Source organism: Neofelis nebulosa, chromosome 6, assembly GCF_028018385.1.
Source record: "Neofelis nebulosa isolate mNeoNeb1 chromosome 6, mNeoNeb1.pri, whole genome shotgun sequence".
Classification (NCBI taxonomy): Eukaryota; Metazoa; Chordata; class Mammalia; order Carnivora; family Felidae; genus Neofelis; species Neofelis nebulosa.
Window position 1 is genome coordinate 96,787,838 of NC_080787.1, and position 19,539 is coordinate 96,807,376.

Sequence of the window (19,539 nt, forward strand, 5' to 3'; positions counted from 1 at the left end):
TTTTATACCATTACTCTACAGTTCTCTGTGGGTCAGCTCACACTACTGTCCCATCCACCCAGTGACCCAAACTCAAAGCCTGGATTAATTGAGAAAGAGACATATACACGAAGTAAAAGTGATTTCGTGTCCATAAATACATAAATGGATAAAGAATTTGTGATACATATATCTATATATCTACATAGATATATAGACATTGTGAGAGATAGATAGATATATGATCAGTCATTTTAAAGAATAAAATCTTGCCATTCATGATAACATGGATGGATGGACCAATGGACTCTTATGCTAGCTGAAATAAATAAAAAAGAAATACCATATTATTTCACTTATATTCAGAAACCAAACAAACAAAACAGAAACAAATTCATAAATACAGAGAACAAACATGGTTGTCAGAGAGGAGGCAGGTTGAGGGTAGGCAAAATAGATCAAGAGGATTAAGAGGTACACACTTCCAGTCATAAGAATGTCATAAGTATCCTTACATTCACAAATATGAAAAGTACAGCATAGGGAATGTAGTCAATGATATTGCAATAACTTTATGATGACAGATAGTAACTACCTCTTGTGGTGAACATTTCATAATGTATGCAAATGTCAAATCACTATTGTACACCTGAAACTAATATATAATATTGTGTATCAACTATACTTCAGTTAAAAAGAAGAAAAGGAATATATTAGTAAGCATTATCTCCTCACCCCAATCCTTTATTACCTCTAGCTCATTTGTACACTTTTACCAAATAATCCCATCAAAGTACAAATTCATATGGTCATACCCTTTTCCTTTTAGATATCTTTATTAACTCTCCTTTGACAATCTGAAGTCTAAGCTCCATAGAAAGGCATGAAAATCTCGCTGTGGTCATTCTATTGTCACTCCATTTACTATACCATAATTGGATATCATTATGACTCAATTCCTTTCCCTATATCTTTCTACCCAGAACTTAGTCACTCTTATTTATCTTGAAAAACTCTTTTCAAAAACTACACACTCCTTAAAACTTTGCCTAATAGGCCCACCGAATCAAGACTATAATTTTCTCTCATCTGTTTTGTTATGCAAGATTAAATAGATAATAATTTAATTATGTATGTATGTGTTCCAACTTTTCAATATTATAATTATATTGTTGTTTTCTATTATGTTTAATTTACTATGTTCCAAACACCTGCAGAGCTTTCTTTTACTTGTCCACCTGCACTTGGCTCATAGAAGTCAAAATAACTAAATGCCCACTTAGCAAACCTGAAATATGCATTTTCATATCAGTAAGGATGAAGTATTTCAATGCACCCTATAACAATTAAAGACAATAAGATACTTTCATTTGATCAAGAAATGTTCATTAAAACAAAACTTACAATCACAGGAATTAATTGTAACCCAGAAATATACTTCATATTAGCATTCCTTCTCAATATGAAAATACGTCATTATTGGGGCTCCTGAGTGGCTCAGTTTGTTAAGCATCTGACTTTGGCTCAGGTCATGATCTCACAGTTTGTGGGTTAAAGCCCCGAATCGGGCTCTATGCGGACAGCTCAGAGCCTGGGGCCTGCTTCGGATTCTGTGTCTCCTTCTCTCTTTGCCCCCTCTCTTGCTTGTGCTCTGTCTCTCTGTTTCTCAAAAATAAACAAATGTTAAAAAAATAAAATAAATAAAATAAAATGTGTCATTATCATGGTTCCTAAATGTACATCATATTCAGTTAATCTGTCATATATTGCTAGAATCTGCTCCCCAAAACTCCACTTTATTCCTAATAAAAAATATATATCAATTAAACTATCATAAGAAAAGCCAGTTTAGTGGAATGAATGATGGCCAAAAAGATATATCCATCTCTTAATCTCTGGTATGAACATTACCTTATTGGATAGATGAGTATTGTCAGGTTGAATTCATTTAAGGATCTTGAGAGGGGAGATTATCCTGGGTTATCCGGTAGGCCTTAAATTCAATGTCAAGTGTCTCGTAGGAAATGTTCAAGTGTCCTATAAGAGACATAGAGGAAAGATACAAAGAGAAGAGAAGAAGGCAATGTGACTACAAAGTCATGGATTAGAGTGATGCAGCTGCAAGCCCAGGAATGCTGACAGCCCCCAGCAGCTGGAAAAGGCAAGGAATAAAATCTCTCCTGGAGTTAGTGAGATTGCCGCCTTGTCAACACCTTCATTTCAGACTTTGGCCTATGGAACTGAGAGAATGAATGTGTGTTTTTTTCCAGCCACACAGTTTGAAATCATATGTTACAGCAGCCATAAGAAACTAATAAATAATACAATGGTCATTAGATTTATAAAGTTGACTTATAAATAATATAAATGATTAAGAATTTTAAAGAGTTCTCCTTTTAAAAGCATAGATTATGATAGAATTCTCCTTAACAAATCAGAAATAATTGCATGTGTTCTATACTACCAAGAAGGTGAATTAAGGCACTAGTCAAATCAATGTTATTTTGTAATGACTAAACACTAGGTAAGTCATTAAAATAAAATAAAATAAAATAAAATAAAATAAAATAAAATAAAATAAGCTTTCTTTAATATCTAAGATTTTACTTCTCATACAAAATACTGTTTCTCTCAGAAACATTTAAGCAAGTAGTAGTGAGAATTACTTTTGGAATTTATAGAATAAGAGAAATCAATATGAACAGTCATATCATGAGATCGTTAGTTGATATTGATGTGTTTTCATTTCCTCTTACATGTTGCAAGTGTTAACACAGGCATCCTTTTCTGCTTTCAACACCACTACTACATCAACTTGTCACCTAAATAACTGTAATTAAGCATTCTCTCTAGTTGCTGATTACAGTATGCTGATGAACATTCCCACTGGATTTAACAGCCTCTTTCATAACATCTACAGTAATCATCCCATATTATAATGTCTTTTTTGCTGAAGACTTCTTAAATAATCTAAAATTTAAATTGAACAAGTCTTTGATTATTGCAATCTAAAGTTCAACAGGCGCTTAATCAGAAAGGTGTAAGTATCATATCTTTGACATCTACTAAGCAATAGGATAATATATATCCAGGGAAATAAATACTTAAACTCTTTGGTCATTGATCCATGTCACTTTAAAAATTAATATCAGTATATAACCCGGATAAAGTTTTCCTAAAAAGCAGCAAGCTAACAAGATGTGATATTTTTGAACTTAGCATTTACAACATCCAAATGATTCATTTCAGAGGACTTTACATGCATATAGTTAATGTGCAGAACACTAAAATTTGGATCAAGTACTAATTCAATAACTACATGATAAAGCTATTATTTAATTAGGGCATTATTATTCATAGATACAAAAAACAGCATATTTCAAATCCAGATTTCCAAGATGTGTGTAGATTTTTTCATGACTGTCCTTGGACCTAGGCAAGAGAACTTGCTCCATGAGCCCCTTACATGATTTGTAAGGTTGTTATAATCACACACACATATACATACAAACCCACACCCCACTATAAAATGGATATGCACCTCTGTCACTTGGGATCCAGAGTAGAGACAGCTATCATGGTCCCAACTCTAAAAATCAGTTCTTATGACCCACACACCTATCTTCACAGAAATGCCCTTCCACATTTCTTGCTCTATGGACCTGAAACAAAAGGAAGCTGAGTTCTCATGCTATAATGGGTTGGGGTTTCCCACTGCCAATAAAAAGCACACATATTTATCTGCCAGGTGAAAACAAGAAATTTAACTAAATAAATGTATGCTAATATGTGAATTATGCATGTCATTATTTTATTTACTCAATCCATATTTCTAGTTCATCTCATTTCTTTGAGCTACTCCATAAGAACATCGTTCAATACACATGACAAACTATATCAAGCAAACTTAGAGCAGGTGTTTGGATCAATTTTAAATTTCTGTAAATATAAAATTTGTATATTTTTTAATAATAAGTGAAATGCACTACTCTATGATGAAATAATTGTATTTTAGCATATATATGAAGGGCCACTATCTATTTGATTGAGAAGCATATGGATTAGATAACAGTCTTTATTTAATTAGCAAATTATGATATGTCCTACTTTCATATACCTGGAAACTTATTATTTGACATATTCATATTTATATTGGTGGGTGTTTGAAAAGGGTAGAGGGGAATATACACATAACATTGGAAACCTTAAGGCAATATAACAAATAAATTTTTATATCTACAGCAAAAAGGAACACTTAGTCAATCTATGACACATTTCTAATGTGAATAGCCTTTATTTATTAACTTGAGCAAATCCATACATCTTGACCTTAATAGGAGTTAGACAAATGCTAATGCATTTGGCCCATGAAACAAAGTAATACCTAATTGTGAATAATCTAGCACATTTCCATTTTTGCTTGTATTCTCTGAATCTCATTATTACCTTTGAAGCGACCATCTAAAACTGATAATCCAAATATATTTTCTGATGTAGATTTATATCTAATTAATTTACTGTGCATATTTTTTGTTATTCAATATCCTGGTTATTATCTTGCAAGTATATGACTATGTTTCTTTTATTTTTATTTTTTAAGTTTATTTATTTTTGAGAGAAAGAGAGAGTGTGTGAGCAGGGAGGGGCAGAGAGAGAGGGATAGAGAAAGGAACTCAGGCAGGCTCCCCACTGTCAGTGTGGAGCCGGACATGAGACACGAGACTCAAGCACACAAACTGTGAAAACATGACCTAAGCCAAAATCAAGAGTCAAACACTTAACCAACTAAGTCACCCAGGCACACCTGAACTATGATTTTTTTAAATGAAACTTTATGTACTGTACAATGCCTGCTTCTAAACAGTGTCTTCTTTTCTTAATACATGAACAATAGAGGCCAATTCAATTTTCAGAAACTTTACATTATTTGTTAATTACTTCAGCTCTCATCCAAATACTTAGCAACACCTTTTTCTGAAAATCATTCTATCATTTAAATTATTTGAAACATTTATTTATATAATAGTTATCTGTCTAGTTAGAAAACTGCAACTTGGAAAATTATGTATAATAAGAAGTAGATTCCTCCCTGCCATATCACAGTCTTTCTTCCCAAAGGTAATCCCTATATCCTTCTAAAGTTGTACATATAACTGAAATATTTCATATTGTATATCTATTTTTCATACAGAAGTAAGCACATTTCACATATCATTCTACATCTTGCTTTTACTGATAGTAAGTATTATATATTTTGGAAATTTTTCCCTTTAAGGCCTTTGTTTTTTACTAGCTGCATACCATTTCTTTGTATTGATGTAACATTTATTTAAACATTTCTATATAAATGGAATTGAATATTGTTTCTGCTAATCAAAATATATTCCAATGAACATCTCAAGACATATATATGACAGCATACTTTGTAAGTAGCTACAAATGGCATATTTCTAGTAATTAAAATTCTGTATTAAAGAACATATATATTCTTCCATTTGATTGAGATATATTACTAAATTTATTTTCATAATAAAGCTGTGACAATTTAGATTTTCACCAAAAATTAATTGAATTTTAATGACCCTTGAGGTAATATACATCCATTATTCTCCATCCTATCTATGTTAAATTTTCCTTGCAGTGATTAAATGTTGGAGTTATTACTGAGGATGAGGAGATTATATACATTGCTTGGCTGGCTAAAATGTAATATAGACATTTCTGGTGTGCTGCAGTTAAGCCTGGGAGGGACATGGGTCTCTTGGAATGCTGAAGGGCTGCCTTTAACTGCCCTGACTGCGGAATGCCTTGTTTCAGCAGTCCTTGGGGAACTCCGTTATCTATACATTGTACACAACAAGCCAACTGAGATTTGTGATTGGCCTGACACTGCAACAAATGAGAGTACATGTGAGGCAAATGGGGTCTTCATCTGCAAACGTTGATCCCCATGCCTTCTCCTCTTTCTTAGCAAAGTGTGGAGTAATCTTCATCCATCCGTGCAGGGTTTGCTGGCCATTGCCAGCAATTAAATACACTACTTCTTTTATGTTGGATTTTCCCATTATATACAAATATTTTATCAAAATCTTACAAATAATAGAATACAGGGGACACATTCAGAATCATTATGAGGCCAGTATTACCCTGATACCAAAGCAGCATAAAAATAATACAAGAACAAAAAAGTCTAGTTTGTCCAGTATAAGTATTGCTACTCTGGCTTTCTTTTGACATTCATTTGCATGATAAATGTTTCACCATACCTTCACTGTTAATCTGAAGGTGTTGCGGGACTTTTTACCACAATACCTGGGATTTGTTACCATAGTACTCGGGATTTGTTGTCCTGCCGCTTTGAAGAATGAAGAGGTGGACACAAAATGAGCAGCAGGCAAAAGTTTATTAGAGTATAAGATTAGAAAGGAAGAATAGTAGGAAAGCTCTCTTTACAGAGAGGGGACATTTGAAAGTGAATGCCTGAGGACAATAGGCAAGGGTCCTTGTTTTATAAGGTTCTGGGCAGGTCTCCCTTCCCTTCTCCCTTGTTCCTTCTCAGGTTTACTCTTATTGGCTTGATAGCTCTAGATGCTGGGTTGTCCACTCCTGATTGGTTCTTGATTCAAGCCTGATAAGATACATTTTTAGGAATTATCTTTTTTTTTAAGTTATCTGATTTGTTACTCTATCATTGTTTACAGGAATCTGTTACCACATTATGTATTTCTGTGGTATTTGTTGTATTGTTTTCTCTTTCATTTCTCATTTTGGTTTTTGAGTCTTCTCTCTCTCTCTCTTTAGTTTAATGTAGTTAGCATTGCCAATTTTGTTTATTTTTTTGGAAAAACTGGGCATTACTTTCAAAGTTATGTTATCATTTATTCTGGTCTCTATTTTATTCATTTCTGATTTCTCTTTGTTGTTTCCTTCCTCTACTAATTTCAGCTAAGTTTTTTTTTTTTTTTTTTTTTTTTTACTTTCTAGTTCCTTTTGGTATAATGTTGTTTATTTGAACAATTTTTCTTAATACAAGCATTTATAGTTATAAATTTCACTCTAATCTCTGCTTTTGCTGTATCCCATAAGTTATGGAATATTATCAGGAGTTAAGATGATGGAGTAGGAGGCCCTTATGTCCCCAACTTGGAACACCCAAATAGATAAATCAATTAACAACAAATGTATAGAAAATCATTGATAACAATATAATAATGGGGACTTTAACACCCCACTTAAAGCAATGGACAGATCACCTAAGCAGGAAATCAACAAGAAAACAATGGCTTTGTATGACACACCGGACCAGATGGACTGAGCAGATATATTCAGAACATTTCATCCAAAACAGCAGAATACACATTCTTTTTGAGTGCCCATAGAATATTCTTCAGAATAGACCACACACTGGGTCACAAATCAGGCTTCAACAGATGCAAAAAGATTGAGATCATACCACACATATTTTTAGATCACAATGCTATGAAACTTAAAGTCAACCATAATAAAAAAAATTGGAAAGACCATAAATACATGGAGGTAAAAGAACATCCTACTGAAGAATGGAGGAGTTAATCAGTAAATTAAAGAAGAAACTTAAAAAAAAAAACATGAAAGCAAATGAAAATGAAAACATTACAGTAGAGAACCTTTAGGATGCAGCAAAGGTGCTCATAAGAGGAACATATATAGCAATACAGGTCATCAAGAAGCAAGAAAAATCTCGAACACACAATCTAATCTTATACCCAAAGGAGTGAGAAAAGGAAGAGCAAATAAACCCTAAATCCATAAGAAGGGAAATTAAATAAATATTAGAAAAGAAATAAATGATGTAGATAAAAAAACAGACAAAAAAAGAGTACAACAGATCAATGAAACTAAGAGCTGGTTTTCTGAAAGGATTAATAAAATTTATATCCCCCTAGCTAGACTTATAAAAAAGAAAAGAGAAAGGACCCAAATAAATGAAATCACAAATGAAAGAGGCTAGATCATAACCAATGCCATAGAAATACAATTACAAGAGAATATGACAAAAAATTATATGCCAACAAGTTGGACAATCTGAAAGAAATGGATAAATTCCTAGAAACATAAAAACTAACATAGTGAAACAGGAAGAAATACAAAATTTAAACAGATCCATAAGAGCAGCAAAATTGAATCAGTAATCAAAAATCTCCTGACAAACAAAAGTCCAGAGCCAGATGGCTGGCTTCTAAGGGAAATTCAACAAGACATTTAAAGAAGATTTAATACCTATTCTTCTAAAATTGTTCCAAAAAATAGAAATGGAAGGAAAACTTCCAACCTCATTCTATGAGGCCAGTATTACCTTGATTCAAAAATCAAAGACCCCCCCTAAGAAAGAAGAATTATAGGCCAATATCTCTGATAAACATAGATGCAAAAATTCTCAACAGCATACTAGCAAATCAAATTCAACAGTACATTAAAAAAAATCATTCGCCATGATCAAGTGGGATTTATTCTTGAGCTGCAGATATAGTTCAGCATCCACAAATCAATCAACGTGATACACCACATTAATAAAAAAAAAAAGGACAGTAACCATATGATCTGTCAATATATGCAGAAAAAGAATTTGACAAAAAATCATCCATTCTTGTTAAAAACCCTAAACAATGTAGGGGTAGAGGGAACACACCTCAACACCATAAAGGCCATGTATGAAAGACCCACCTCAAATATCATCCTCAATGGGGAAAAACTGAGAGCTTTTCCTCCACAGTCAGGAACCAGACAAGGATGTTCATTCTCACCACTGTTATTTAACATAGTTCTGGCAGTCCTAGACTCAGCAATCAGACAACAGAAATACATACAAGGCACCCAAATCAGCAAGGAAGAAATCAAACTTTCACTATTGGCAGACAACATGATACTCTGTAGAAAACCCAAAAGATGGGGCACCTAAGTTGCTCAGTTAGTTAAGCATCTGACTATTGACTTCAGCTCTGGTTATGATCTCACAGTTTCATGCGTTTGAGCCCCATGTCAGACTCTGTGCATTGACCGTGTGGAGCCTCACTCCTCTCTGCTCATGCTCTCTATGGTTCTCTCAAGATAAATAAACTTTTAAAGAAAATTTACAAAAAAAGAAAACCCAAAATATTACACCAAAAAATTGCTAAGCTGATACACAAATTCAGCAAAGTCACAAGATATAAAATTAACATACATAATATGTTGCATTTCTATACACCAGTAATGAAGCAGCAAAAAAATAGGAATCAGTCCTATTTGCAATCGCACCAAAACCCACAAGATACCTTGGGATAAACCTAACTAAAGAGGTAAAATATCTGTACTCCAAAAACTATAGAATACTTATGAAAGAAATTGAAGATTACACAAAGAAATGGAAAAACATTCCATGCTCATGGATTGGAAGAAGAAATATTTTAAAATGTCTGTATTTTCCAAAGCAATCTGCATATTTAATGTAATCTCTATCATATCCCACCAGCAGTTTTCACAGAACTAGAACAAACAGTTCTAAAATTTGTATGGAACCACAAAAGACCCTGAATAGCCAAAGCAATCTTGGAAAAGAAAAGCAAAGCTGGAGGCATCACAATTATGGACTTGAAGCAATATCACAAAGCTGTAGTCATCAAGACAGTATGGTACTGGCACAAAAGCAGACACATAGATCATAGGAACAAAATAGAACATCCAGAAATGTACCCACAAATATATTGTCAACTCATCTTCAACAAAGCAGGAAAGAGTATCCAATGGAAGAAAGACAGTCTCTGCAACAAATGTTTCTGGGAAAACTGAACAGGGACATGCAGAAGAATGAACCTGGATGACTTTCTTACACCATACACAAAAATAAATTCAAAATGCATGAAAGATCTAAATGTGAGATAGAGAACCATCAAAATCCTACAAGAGAACACAGGTGGCAACCCTGTTGACCTCGGCCATAGCAACTTCTTACTAGACATGTCTCTAGAGGCAAGGGAAACAAAGCAAATATGAACTATTGGGATTTAATCAAGATAAAAAGCTTCTGCACCGTGAAGAAAATAATCAACAAAACTAAAAGACAGCCTATGGAATGGTAGAAGATATTTGCAAATGACATATCAGATAAAAGGTTAGTATTCAAAATCTATAAAGAACTTATCAAACTTGACACCTAAAAAAACTAATAATCCAGTTAAGAAATGGGCAGAAGACATGAATGGATACTTTTCCAAAGAAGATGTCTAGATGGCTAACAGACACAGGAAAAGATGCTAAACATCAGTCATCATCAGGGAAATACAAATCAAAACCATGATGAGATACCACCTCACACCTGTCAGAATTGCTAAAATTAACAGCAAAGGAAAACAACAGATATTGACAAGGATGTGGACAAAAGGGAACCCTCTTACACTATTGGTGGGAATGCAGACTGGTGCAGCCACTCTGGAAAACAGTATGGAGGTTCCTCAAAAGTTAAAAACAATACCACCCTATGACACAGCAATTGAACTATGAGGTATTTACCCAAAGGATACAAAAATACTGATTTGAAGGGATACATCCACCCAATGTTTATAGCAGCATTATCAATAATAGTCAAATTATGGAGAAGTCCAAGCATTTATCAAGTGCCAAATGGCTGAAGAAGATGTGGTATGTGTATATATAATACATATATTATATATAACAGAATATTACTCAGCCATCAAATAGAAAGAAATCTTGACATTTGCAATGACATGGATGGAGCTAGAGTGTATTACGCTAAATGAAATAAGTCACTCAGAAAGACAAATACCATGATTTCACTCATATATGGAACTTAAGAAACAAAACAGATGAACATAGGAGAAGGGGAAAAAAGAGAGGGAAGCAAATTGTAACAGACTTTTAACTATAGAAAACGAACTGAGGGTTGATGGAGGTAGGTGGGCAGGGGATGGGCTAAATGGGTGATGGGTAGTAAGGTGGGCACTTGCTGTGTTGAGCACTGGGTGCTATATGTAAGTGATGAATTACTAAATTCTACTCCTGAAACCAATATTACACTATATGTTAATTAACTAGAATTTAAATAAAAATTTGAGGAAAAAAAGTTTTTACTTACACACAAAAAAATCTCTGTACTTGTAGAAAAAGAATCATGAGTAATCCAAAAATGTACGTGCATTATCTGAAAAAAGAAGAATCCAGCCCAGATGAAAACAGAGGCTATTCTCTTATAACCCTGCTAAAGGCAGATTATGAACCCTATTGCAGACTTTCATGTAAGCTAGACAGATGATGTATAAAAATATATAGCTTAACAATAACTTTTAATCAACTTGAATATTTCCAAGGAAATCATATATGACCTTAAATCATTAAATTGAAATAAATTCCTAATTATAATAGGAAAATTAACTGTGGTGTGTCAGTGTCCAAATAATGGTTAAAATTGAATGAACTGGTTCTTTGTAACTGCACTACTCATGTGTCTGTTGGGAGGGGTGAAGAGAGGGTTGGGTGGGATGGTATAATGCAATGCCTGGTCCATAGCTGGCATTCAATAAATGTTATTTATTGAAAAAATATTTGCATATAAAATATTTAATATTTGCATTGTAGATTTTCCAGTTTTGTTTTATTGTTGATCTTTAGTTTTATACAATTGTCGTTAGAAAATATACTTGGTATGATTTCAGTTTTCTTAAGTTGGTAATATCCATTATATCTCTTTAATTAAACCAGGGATTCTTCTGTGTCTATTCTTCTGGAGGAAAATGTGTAGTTATATTTCTTGAATGGAATGTTTTATATATATATAAACTTGTTTCTATCCTTTAGAAACAAGTATTCTGAAGTATGCTTCAAGTAAAAAAATTTTCTTGTTGATTTTACATCTGGAAAATGAAATTTGTTGAGATTTTTAAAAATATTAAAAATAAAATAAAGCATTTTTAAAAATTAAAAATATATTTTAATATATAATGGACTATTGTACAGCTATAAAAAGGGATGAGATCTAGACATTTGCAAAAACACGGATGGACCTAGAAAGTATTATGCTAAGTAAAATAAATCACAGAGAGAAATACAAATACTGTATAATATCATTCATAGGTGGACTCTAAAAAAACAAAACAAATGAATACACAAACCAAAAGCTGACTAAGGCCTATAAATACAGAGAAAAAACTGATGGTCACCAGAAACAAGGGTAGTAGGGAAATTAGCAAAATGGATGAAGGGGAGTGGTAGACACAAACACCCACTGATCAATTAATAAGTCACTGGAATAAAAGGTACATCACAGAGAATATAGCCAATGATACTGTAATAGCATTGTATGGTGATAGGGTAGCTACATTTCTGGTGAGTATAGCATGATGTCTAGACATGTCAAATCACTAAGTTGTACCCCTGAAAGTAATGTAATGTTATATATCATACATGCAAATAAATATATATAAATATATTTTAATCCTCTGTGATTTCCTTTAAGATTTTCATGCTCTATAGGGATGATGGGTAGATTTTTATTTTTAATTTTGGATGTATCTTCTCTAGGGAGAGCCTGGGAGTGGTTCATAATACCTCACCCAAGAGATAAAATCCATTTTGATTTTGAAATCATTTTTAAAAAGTATTCATGAAATACTTGTCTTCTTCACAGACTTTAAAATTTTGATAATTTCTTCAATTTAAACTGATGTGCTATTCCTAAACTTTCTACTGACCTTTAAGACCCAGAACGCACATAGGTTTTACCTTTTGTAGGTCTGCCCACATGAGTGACTATGGGGTTTTAAGGAACTCAGTTCATTTCAGCCCTTTAATTTCCCATAATACAATAGAAAAGAGCACTGGCAGAAGAAATCAATCCCAACTTATCCCTTGTCGAATATCAGCAAACACAATGTCACAAAACCAATGTGAAGAAATGAAGTATAGATTTTCTGCTGACATTTGTAAAGTGTTTGTGTCAAAGTATTTTTCTAATATAGAAAAGGTTACAGTTTAACAAATTAGAGCATGTATTTCTTTTAAACTATTATTTTGATCATTTGGATTAATTTTAATAGCTTTTTTCTTATAAAAATGTTTAACTCAATGTGATCAGATGCTATCCTTTAATTACTTATCAAGACACGCATTACTTTATCATAAGCATATGAAAAATTTGTAAGAACCTATTTTTCAGATTAAAGATTTATCTACTGTAATTAAAAATAGTATCAAGTTTCAAAAATTTAGTTTCTGTCAACTATGTTTAGCTAGTTTCCCTTCCTTATTAATAATTATATACATCATTTTCTCCTCACAACTGTTACAGGTGTTTCCACATTTAATATACATTTTAAATAATTAGAAATGGTTTCATTTATACATGAGATTGTATTACTTAAAAATATAAATGATAATATATTTATAATATTAACATTTTATTTATATTAATAAACCATTATCCCAAAATAATTGCTTTCCAACACTTTTAACTCTACTAATAGTTATTGAAGACTTATAATTGATGACACTGAAGTAACAAACACTACACACAGCTATAGGAACCAGAGATTCTTGGCAATAAGTGGCTGATTACAGAGCTGGGGCACATATAGTGTAAGGTGGTGATCCTGGAATATCTTGTTGTGCAGAAAGTAAGAAAAGGCTGCAAGAATGTTGGGACAGGTCAAACAGGGATAGGAACTGACTAAAAATGGGAAATTTTGAGCACCAAAGAAATAATAATGAGTGAAGAATCACACATCACTAAATAAAAAGAGGAATTTAGGAGTCCAAACTAATCCAAAAAAGTTAGAAACAAAGAAACAAATATTCTACATGTCAGTAGAATGTCAACTAATAAAATGTAGAAATGACTTAATTAGAAAAGCACCATCAGACAATCACCATGGTAATAATGGATTCATGTAAACATCAGAAAAAAATTTTTGATGTAAAATTACCCCTAAAATAATTTGGCATATATTTTGTAAGAATAGAACATTTATATATACTCAAACTATCACCCCACAAAAAAATATTTATAATTAACTTTCAAGAGTGGGTATTTTATAGGCAACACATTAACCAAATAATGAAAACTAATATCATGAGTCACGTGGCACATCGTCACTGAATGTGTGTTGATACACTATACGACAGAGAAGCAGACTGAATAATTTCTGTGGTAGTACTACTCAAATATGTATCTAGTCTAATCATGGAACACATGAGACATATTCTACAAAGTAAGTAGCCTGTACTCTTTCAAAGTATCCAAGACAAAGACAAGAAAAAAAAAACAAGGGAAGATTGAGGAACATTTCCAGAATGAAGAAGTTAACTAAAAAGCATGACACTTATATGCAACATGTAACTTTGATTTAATCTTGTACCAGAAATGGAGGGGTATCTTCAGATGGTAGTATACTATCAGTGTTAATTTTCTGATTTTAATAGGTGTTATGTAAGGACTTGGTTGATTTTAATGGTTATGGAAAGAGTACACTTGTTTTCAGGAACTAAACAGGAAGTATTTTAAGGATTATCATGGACTGTGTTTGATTTTTTATATACTTCAGAAATTTATAAAGATGTATACAGAGAAAGTGAGAGAGAGAGATTAAAAGAGAGAGACAGGAGAAGTCAAGATGGCAGAACAGCATGGAAGTTTTTTGTGTCTCACGTCCATGAAATACAGCCAGACCAACACTAAACCATCCTACACACCTAGAAAATTGATTGGAGGATTAACACAATCTGCACAACCTGAACCAAAGAATTCAGCAGGTATGTGGCACAGAGCGGTGAACTTGGGGAGAGAGAAGCCTGTGGTGGGCAGGAAGCCGCTTTGGCAGGAGGAGAGAGGACGGAAACGGGGTGGGGGGAGGGGGGAGAATACAGGAAAAGCACCCCTCCCCAAAAGCAGCTGGAGAGAAAGTGGAAAACTGGAAACAGCCACAGGGACTAAACTAAAAAGGGAGAAAGGAGAAAGGAGAGGGTTTAAATTCCATTAAGACTGTAAACAAGGGGAGCACAAAGGCTGCAACTCTGCAGCTCGATACCTGGCGGTGCTCTGGTGGGAAGAGCAAATCCCCAGGAACAGAGTGGGGTCAGGGAGGTTCTCGGGCCACACGGGGAAAAGCAGTTTCACTGCTGGAAGGGCATTTGGTAAAGACTGTTGAAACCACCTGGTCCCAGCAGACCCCAGAAAATGGCCACATTCACTGGTGCTGGAACAAGGTCATTAAGGGTGAAGCCTGGTGCCAGATGTGTGTTGCGATTTTCCGTAATCCTTGAAACGCTGCTGCTACCCTACCTCGTGAACTTTTTCTGGGGTGGGCTGGCACCTGGCCGCAGTCTTGGGGCACCGGCAGCAGCGGGGTCCAGCAAGCGTTCCTGGGTGCAGCTGACATTCGGTGATTGCTCAGTGAGACCCTCCCACAGAGGGGCGGAACAGGTCAAAGCCGCAGTCCATCAGAAGAAAGGGGCTGGGGAAAACAGCCGCACCTGAGATAAAACTCAGGAGAGAAATACCACCTGGGGCTTGGTCACAGAGAGTGAAGAAGCGGGGAGTGGACGAAAGCTGAAGACAGAGGACGGTGCATAATTGCTGATCAGGGAGAACAGAGTTCTGATACTAGAAATTGATTAGCTGGGTGACGCCATTTTCACTGCTCTCGCGCATGGGCATACACACCTATGAGGGCCGCAACAATCCACTCCAGTAGACTAGCAGCACCATCTAGTGGAGAACGGAACCGTTACACTGATCCCGGCCAACTGGGCCAAACTTGCTCTTCAAGAGCACAAGTCTCGCCGCCTACTTAGTTTATGGACTATAAAGTGTTACATAGTCTGACTTCTAGGGGAAAACGAAGTAATTTCAGTCTTATTCAATCTGTTAGCAGGTCCATCTATTCAATTTTTTTCTTTATTTTTTTCTCTTTTACACTACTTTTCTTTTTCTTGAATACAGAAACAAAATATTTTTATTTTCAATTTTTTTTAAAAATATTTTTCTTTAATTTTTTTCCTATATTTTTTACTTTGTGTAAATTTTTTCAAATTCTACCTTTCTTCCATCATTTTATTTTAGTCTACTTTAGTGTATTCCCCTTTTCAAATTTTCAAACGATTTCCTTTTTATTTTATTTTTCTTTTTTCTCTTTTCTGTTTCTTTTATGTTTCTTAAATGAAGAAAAACTTCATTTTTACTTTCGATTTGTATTAAAAATATTTTTCTTTAAGTTTTTCTATTATATTCTTTACTTTTGTGTTTTTTTTCAAATTCTATTTTACTCCCATCATCTCACTTTAGTCTACTTCAGTGTATTCATTTTTTTCAAATTCTCAAACGATTTGTTTCCCCTCCCCCTTTTTTTTGGTCTAATCTGTCAAACCACTTTCAACACCCAGACCAAAACACACCTAGGATCTAGCATCATTTATTAGATTTGTGTGTGTGTGTGTAATTTTTTAATTTTAATATTTTTTTAATTTTAATTTTAATTTTTATACCTCATTAATTCCTTTTACTCCCTTCAAAATGACAAAACGAAGGAATTCACCCCAAAAGGAAGAGCACAAAGAAACGACAGCCAGGGATTTAACCAACACAGATACAAGCAAGATGTCTGAACCAGAATTTAGAATCATGATAATAAGAATGCTAGCTGGAGTCAAAAATAGATTAGAATCCCTTTCTGCAGAGATAAAACAAGTAAAAAATAGAATGAAATAAAAAATGCTATAACTGAGCTTCAAACACGTATGGATGCAGTGGGGGCAAGAATGGGTGAGGCAGAGAATCTGCAATATAGAGGACAAACTTAGAATAATGAAGCAGAAAAAAAGAGGGAGATTAAGGCAAAAGAGCATGATTTAAGAATTAGAGATCAGTGACTCATTAAAAAGGAACAAGATCAGAATCATAGGGGTCCCAGAAGAGGAAGAGAGAGAAATAGGGGTAGAAGGGTTATGTGAGCAAATCATAGCAGAAAACTTTCCTGACCTGGGGAAAGACACAGACATCAAAATCCAGGAAGCACAGAGTACCCCATTAGATTCAATAAGAACCGGCCATCAACAAGGCATATCGTAGTCAAATTCATAAAATACTCAGACAAGGAGAGAATTACGAAAGCAGCAAGGGAAAAAAGCTCCTAACCTCCAGGGGAAGACAGATCCAGTTTGCAGCCGACCTATCCACAGAAACTTGGCAGGCCAGAAAGGAGCAGCAGGATATATTCAATGTGCTGAATCAGAAAAATATGCAGCCAATAATTCTTTACCCAGCAAGGCTGTCATTCAAAATAGAAGTAGAGATAAAAATCTTCCCAGAAAAACAAAAATTAAAGGAGTTTGTGACCACTAAGCCAGCGCTGCAAGAAATTTTAAAGGGTACTCTCTGAGGGGAGAAAAGATGTAAAAAATATATATAGAGAGAGAAACAAATAAACAAATAAACAAATAAATAAATAAATAAATAAATGAATGAATACCAAATGCAACAAAGATTAGAAAGGACCAGAGAACACCACCAGAAAGTCTAACGTAACAAGCATCATAAAGGCAATAAATTCATATCTTTCAGTACTGACTCTAAATGTCGATGGACTAACAGCTCCAATCAAAAGACATAGGGTAACAGAATGGATAAGAAAACAAGATCCATCTATATGCTGTTTACAAGAGACCCACTTTAGACCTAAAGACACCTTCAGATTGAAAATAAGGGGATGGAGAACCATCTATCATGCTAATGGTCAACAAAAGAAAGCCGGAGTAGCCATACTTATATCAGACAATGTAGACTTTAAAATAAAGACTGTATCAAGAGATGCATAAGGGCATTATATTATAATTAAGGGATATATCCACCAAGAAGACCTAACAATTGTAAACATTTATGCACCAAATGTGGGAAAACCCAAATATATAAATCAATTAATCACAAACATAAAGAAACTCATCGATAGTAATACCATCATAGTAGGAGACTTCAACACCCCACTCACAGCAATGGACAGATAATCTAATCAAAAATCAACAAGGAAACAATGGCTTTGAATGACACACTGGACCAGATGAACTTAACAGATATATTCAGAACATTTCATCCTAAAGCAGTAGAATATACATTCTTCTCTAGTTCAAATGGAATGTTCTCCAGAATAGACCATATACTGGGACACAAGTCACCCCTAAGTAAGTACAAAAAGATAGAGATCATACCGTGCATATTTTTAGACCATAACACTATGAAACTTGAAATCAATCACAAGAAAAAAATTGGAAAGGTAACAAATACTTGGAGACTGAAGAACATCCTCCTAAGGAATGAATGGGCTAACCAAGAACTTAAAGAGGAAATTAAGAAGTATATTCAAGCCAATGAAAATGATAACACCACAACCAAAAACTTCTGGGATGCAGCAAAGGCAGTCATAAGAGGAAAGCATATAGTAATCCAGGCCTTCCTAAAGAAGGAAGAAAGATCTCAGATACACAACCTAACCTTACACTTAAAGAACTGGAAAAAGAATAGCAAATAAACCCAAAATCAGCAGAAGACAGGAAATAATAAAGATTAGAGCAGAAATTAATGCTATTGAAACCAAAAAAAAAAAAAAAAAACAGTAGAAGAGATTAATGAAACCAGAAGCTTGTTCTTTGAAAAAATAAACCACTAGCCAGTTTGATCAAAAAGAAAAAGGAAAGGGCCCAAATAAATAAAATCAAGAATGAAAGAGGAGAGATCACAACCAACACAGCAGAAATAAAAACAATAATATGAGAATATTATGAGTAATTATATGCCAAAGAAATGGGCAATCTGGAAGAAATGGATAAATTCCTAGAAACATATACACTACCAAAACTGAAACAGGAAGAAATAGAAAATTTGAACACGCCCATAGCCAGTAGGGAAATCAAATTAATAATCAAAAATGTGCCAAAAAACAAGAGTCCAGGGCCAGATGGCTTTCTATGGGAATTCTTCCAAACATTGAAGGAAGAGTTAACATCTATTCTCTTAAGCTGCTCCAAAAAATAGAAATGGAAGGAAAACTTACAAACTCTTTCTATGAAGCCAGCATTGCCTTGATTCCAAAACCAGACAGATACCCACTAAAAAGGAGAACTATAGACCAATTTCCCTGATGAACATGGAGGCAAACATCCTCAGCAAGATATTAGCCAGTCAGATTCAACAATACATTAATAAAATTATTCACCACGACCAAGTGGGATTTATACCCGGGATGCAGGGCTGGTTCAATATCTGCAAAACAATTAACGTGATTCATCACATGAATAAAAGAAAGGACAAGAACCATATGATCCTCTCAATAGATGCAGAGAAAGCATTTGACAAAATACAGCATCCTTTCTTGATAAAAACCCTCAAGAAATTAGGGATAGAAGGATCATACGTCGAGATCATAAAAGCCATATATGAACGACTCCATCATCATCCTCAATGGGGAAAAACTGAGAGCTTTCCCCCTAAGGTCAGGAACAAGATGGGGATGACCACTCTCACCACTGTTATTCAACATAGTATTG

The 19,539-nt window shown here is 34.1% G+C and overlaps 1 long non-coding RNA gene across 1 annotated transcript in view; it reads right to left on the bottom strand.

Moving 5' to 3' along the window:
• Positions 1-19,539, bottom strand: part of LOC131514609 (uncharacterized) — a 320,799-nt gene that overhangs the window by 38,081 nt on the left and 263,179 nt on the right. The window contains exon 3 of the long non-coding RNA XR_009263163.1: positions 1,891-2,016. This is a non-coding gene — a long non-coding RNA (uncharacterized LOC131514609). The remainder of the gene's footprint in view (positions 1-1,890; positions 2,017-19,539) is intronic.